The sequence below is a fragment of the Morus notabilis genome, unplaced genomic scaffold (genome assembly GCF_000414095.1).
Source record: "Morus notabilis unplaced genomic scaffold, ASM41409v2 Scaffold130, whole genome shotgun sequence".
Taxonomy (NCBI): Eukaryota; Viridiplantae; Streptophyta; class Magnoliopsida; order Rosales; family Moraceae; genus Morus; species Morus notabilis.
Window position 1 is genome coordinate 424,524 of NW_010359451.1, and position 5,848 is coordinate 430,371.

The 5,848-nt window shown below is 36.1% G+C and overlaps 1 non-coding gene across 1 annotated transcript; it reads right to left on the reverse strand.

Annotated features, from left to right (window-relative positions):
- Window positions 1-5,476: 5,476 nt before the first annotated feature.
- Window positions 5,477-5,583, reverse strand: LOC112090874. Its single transcript, XR_002901863.1, has one exon. It is a non-coding gene; the product is annotated as a small nucleolar RNA R71 (small nucleolar RNA).
- Between the last annotated feature and the right edge of the window lie 265 nt (window positions 5,584-5,848).

The window sequence follows — 5,848 nt, forward strand, 5'->3', positions numbered from 1 at the left end:
CCAAAGATCAGAAGTACAAGATATTGTAGCATTGAAAGACCTAAAATTATCAACTAGAGATTGTCTCATAGCATAAAAAACTTTAATGCAATCAGATCAAGTTGTGTTTCTACTAATTTGTTTAAATTGTGGACAGAAGGCCGTCTGTATAAATTCTTCAAATGCTGCATCATCTGCAAAAGACAAAGGTAATTCGGCACTAGCGAAAAATGTAGCTAGGGCCTCACGAGCACGTTGTACATCATATGTGAAATTGTATAAACCTTGTGATGTTAGTGACAGTGTTTGTTGGCGGGAGTCCACACTACCACCTTAGTGCAACGGTAGACATGCTTTCCAATGTCTATCAAGATAGCCAGTACCCCTACTCCTTTTGTTAGAAAAGTGTTTTTTACAATATTTACATACCGCACGAATTACCATTTAACATATTTTTGGATTTGGTCAAGGCTCATCTGTGAAATATTGCCATGCGGGAGCAGTTCGCGGTCTTTTTCTCCTGGCACATTCTCCAACTTCCTCGTTATGCACCGATTGATTATCAACCAGAATAGTTTCTGGTTTAGTGGGGTTGGAGTTTTGCACCAACATTTCATCCTCATAAAATGGTTCATCTCCAAGATTAGGGAAATTAAGGAAATTTGATGCCACCATTTTCTGTAAACAAAACATAAACTAATGTTAAAAAAACATTTATAAACAATAAAAAATATAAATAAACATTGAGTAATATATTGTTATGTAACAAAATTGATAAGTAGAATACCTTTTTTTGCGGGATTTCTTCAAATTGATTGAATTTTGTAAATGAAAGAGCTAGAAAATTAGGAATCGAGAGAGAAAGCTAAGAATCAATATCAAAGAGACAAGATGAGAGATAGAATGAGAGTAAGATGAGGAGTTGAGAGTGAGTTGTTGTGGTGAATGTTGTGTGGGATTTATGGGTATTTATAGGCTTTTTTTTGGCTTGTCAGGCCCGTGACGGACCACCTGTGGGGCATGCACGGGCCCAATGGTCACATTATAGCATGCCTGGTGGGCCGTATCATGTGCTTGGGCCGAATCTGGGCTTGGACCGAATCATGGCTTGGGCCGAATCAGGGCTTGGGCCAAATCATGGGCTTGGGGTGAATCACAGCCTTAACGGGCTAGGGCCGGGCCTAGGTCACAGGTTGGGAAGCCGAGGCCCAACCTTGATCCGTCTAACGTGCCGGGTCGGCACGGCCCGTAGCAGTACAGGTCCGGGCCGTGCCAAACCCAGCACTGTTGTGGGCTGGACGGCCCAACCCATTTGACAAATCGAAGTAATGGGTTACTTATCAAATTTATTGAATTAGTAATGGAGATTTAATTGCCCCATATAATAGAGAATGAGAAAAGAAAATACCAATCTTTAAATTCCTTTAGTATTAACTAGTTATGGACGCGCGCGTTTATGCGCATTGTAGTAGGAGGTAATTTTGTATCTTAGAAAAAGTTAATAATTTGTATACAATAGAAGTAGATTATTTATGTATATTTATACATGAATATATACACAGGACATTGTTATATGAAGTTATTTTCAATAAATATATATAAAAAATATATTTTGACATGAGGTTATTTACAATATATATATAAATATATAACATATTGTCATATAAAGTTATTTACAATATATATATATATATATATAACTCTTTCTTCTTCTTTGCTGTTGTGGTCTCTCTATTTTTTTTTCAACTGTAAAATATAAATTTTAAAAGATATTAGTATTAATAATTGGAAATAGTAAGATTTAGAAGTAGTTACGTTACCTAGTTCATGGACGTTTTCTTGACTGTTCTATTTCTTTAGACTTGGAACTGTAATAATAAAAGGTTAATAAGGTATGTATTTAAAATTATAAGTATTATTTTTTATTTATAAATAATATAAAATAGTAAATATGTATTACCTGGTGGCTGATTTTTTTGGGTCTGGTGTATGCGAATCTATTGATGTTGTTGTTCTTGAGCGGGGGCTAAGCCTGTAAAATATTGTTTAAATATGTATTTAAAGTAAGAAATATGTTTTTTTATATATAATTAATAAAGATGAGTAAATATGCTTTACCTTGTAGTTGATGTTGCAAGCGTTGATATTTGTGGTGGTGTTGTTATCAATTCAGTTTCTTCAAATATTTTTGAGACAATTGTAGTAATTTGAGGTCCTTTTCTTTGAAAATATATTTGGAAGATCTTTGTTTCACCTCTTAGTTGGTTGATGATTGGTGGGATTGTGAATGGGTCGGTAAATCCTTCATTAATTGTTAATGTTGAGCATTGTTTTTTTTATCAAGGCTTGTGCTGCTATGCCAAAATATAGTAATATCCGTGTTTCCAGTATGATCCTTAATATATGCGCTTAGCCTATACCTGTAATTTATAAGATAATAGATAATTTAGGTTATAAAGTATTTATTTTTGCTAATCAAAGTAAATAAATTTTAATTAGAGTATATTTATAGTTTTAATTACCATGGAGATGGTGTTGTCTTTATGTGTCTATGGCTATCACACCACCAATTAGTTCCCGCCTGTTTTAGCTGTCGATAACATCTAGGGCAAGAGTTGTAGTACCAGCATTAATTTACTGAGAATTTAGTTATAATGGCCTTTACTGTGAATTTAGTGCCTTATATACATGTGGAAAGATTTTTAGCTTAAATAATGTAATTAAAGGAAAAGAAATACATGGAATATTTTGATACTCACCTGGTTGTTTTCCTGATCCAATGTCTTTAGTTCATCAATTGTTCTCCTATTTAGTATTTTTTCCTCTTCAATAGATTGTGTTGGTACTGCTGATGCTGTTGAGAAGTCAATTTCTTGAGGTTGCTGAGAGAATCTATATGTATATAAAATTAATTATTATGAATAAATTTGCATAAAGTTTGTTGTTTTTAAAGTTTGGGGATTTTTTTCTTACCTTATTTTTAATGTTTGTGTTTCCGGTATGTCTGGATCAAGATAGAAGATTGTTGCTGCAGTATGATAAGTGCATGAAAATGCACTCTAAATATTGCTTTTGATTTATATAATATTAAAATATTTAAGCTTTAATTAAACAATTCAATTATTTTTATTCATAATATTTTTAATTAGAATTTGTCTAGTTTTTGCTTAATTATTTATAGATGAAAGCAGTGTAAAAAGCTACATAAGAAGAAGCCATGAAAGTCATATTTTCAACCAATCCGAGCCATGTAGAGAGAGAGCTGCGTGAGCCGAAGCCACAAGCTATTTTCGCGTGGGCCCCAGCTCTCCCGCGTTCCCCACTCCACCTTGTGCGCGTCACCTGCACGAGAGACTCCCAGGGTGCGCGATCTCCAGCGCGTTCCAACCCATTTTTCGCGTGTGTCTCGCACGACAACAGTAAACCTGCCGCTCTCTTCGCGCGCGCCACCTGTCCAAAGCGGGTCCCACACTTGTGATGTCAGCCGGACTTCCCAATGAATACGCGCCATCTGTCCCCCAGCTGTCCTCCACTCTGACCGCGCCAGCAAGCTCCAACCATTCCGCGTGCGACACGTGGCACTTTGTCTACTCACTGCCAATCACGTTGCGACACGTGTCTAATGAGTGCTGAGTCCGAATTTCTCTTTCAAAATCAGAGCAAATTGGCCAGATTTCTTCCCCAAATCATATATATGATTTCTCCTAATTTATGTGTAATTTTATTTTGTTTCCTTTTCTTTTGTAATTTTCTATTTTTATTATTTGTTTTCTTATTTGAGAGGCAACGTCTGAACATTATAAATAAGAGGGTTAGCCTAAGGTTTTTGTAAGTTTTTAATATTTAGTTTTCTGTCGTCTTGCTGTCAGTCTCATATTTTCTCTCTAGAACTTGTGAGAATGTTTTGCAAGCTAGGCTAGAGTTCTCTTGGTGAGGTTAGAGATGAACTTTTGTTGAGTGACCTAATTCGGGCTTTTGATTCCTTATGCTATAAAGTTCAATATTTGAATGAATTAAATCTCATCTATCTTTCATTTATTTTTCAAAATATTGTGTACCAATTTTTATATAAGTTCAGTCACGTTTTTCTTATGTAATTCTGCCACACATTGTTTTGTTATTCAAATTATTTTACAAATTGTCTTTTACTACAATATTGTCAAATTGTTATATTGTCGATTTTGGATAACTTGAAATAATAATATTTTCGGAGTCAACTTAGAGATTTAATTTATTCGATTCTTTTATATTGTGAATCAAAATTTGAATTGGTGAACGAAACATTAGGGATTCTCGACCCTTACTGTTTTTACTACTGAATTTTCTTCATACAAAATTTCTCCTTTTTATTTTATTTGCAACAAAAATCTCAAAAACTCTTCTTTTTCTTTAATTCACTTGTTATTTAATTCACTTGTTATTTATTTTGCTCTGTCTATGAGACTATTCATTGAGCCAAGAGCTATAGTGTTTCTTGGGAGCACTCTCGGTGGTTACAATTTACGTTACTATATAATTATTTTCTTTTGTTTTGATTAAAAATAAAAGAAAAAAAAATTAAAAAAGACCGCTTTGGGTGAATGCATCGGTATAGAGACGAACTAGGGAGATTTGCTCAACGTCCAGACTTAGAAACCCTTAGTGAAATTCTATCCGACTCGTCATCTACGCCTCCGTCTTCACACTCATCGTTGGAATTCGCACGTCAAAATCTATTTGCATTGGCACAACACAATCTGAGGGAGTTTTGTCTAGAAAAGTTGGTACTTAAGTGGGCCTCGCCCCACCAATCTTTCTTGGGAACGTTGCTCTGTCTATGAGACTATTCATTGAGCCAAGAGCTATAGTGTTTCTTGGGAGCACTCTCGGTGGTTACAATTTACGTTACTATATAATTATTTTCTTTTGTTTTGATTAAAAATAAAAGAAAAAAAAATTAAAAAAGTAAAAATTAAAAAAAAACCGCTTTGGGTGAATGCATCGGTATAGAGACGAACTAGGGAGATTTGCTCAACGTCCAGACTTAGAAACCCTTAGTGAAATTCTATCCGACTCGTCATCTACGCCTCCGTCTTCACACTCATCGTTGGAATTCGCACGTCAAAATCTATTTACATTGGCACAACACGAGGAAGTACAGCAAAGGACGTTGTAAGATTACCTGCACCCAACGCGTACGGCCACCCCATCTTGCATCATGTTCCCACCGTATGCACCGCCTACGGATTTCAAGCCAGACATGATTGCACTTCTCCGAAACTTTCACGGGTTAGAGAACGAGAACCCCTATGTACACATCCGGGAGTTTGAAGAGGTGGTGGCCACTTTTCACAGCCGTGCTGAGGCCGCAAACACTGTCAGATTGAAGTTTTTCCCTTTCTCTCTGAAGGACAAGGCCAAAAGCTGGTTGTATTCTCTTAGGCCCAGGTCTATTAGTACGTGGGAAGAAATGACGACGACATTCTTCAACAAGTATTTCCCACACCATAAGACCAACAATTTGAAACGACAGATCTCAAATTTCACTTAAAAGAAAAATGAAACTCTCTATCAAGCTTAGGAGCATTTTAAAGATCTGTTAAATCTGTGTCCCCACCATGGATATGAAAGTTGGGGCCTCGTAAGCTATTTCTATAATGGACTCACAATCCGAGAGCACCAATTTGTTGAGATGATGTGCAATGGGGATTTTCTCCAAAAGGATCATGACGAAGCTATCGAGTACCTGAATGAGTTAGCTGAGAAAGCTCATACTTGGACTGGAACGAGTGCTACTGAGAGCACTAGTAGGTCCCGACCATTGGAGTTTATCAATTAAGGGAAGATGACAGCCTCAAGGCCCAAGTTGAAGCTTTGACGAAGCAAATCG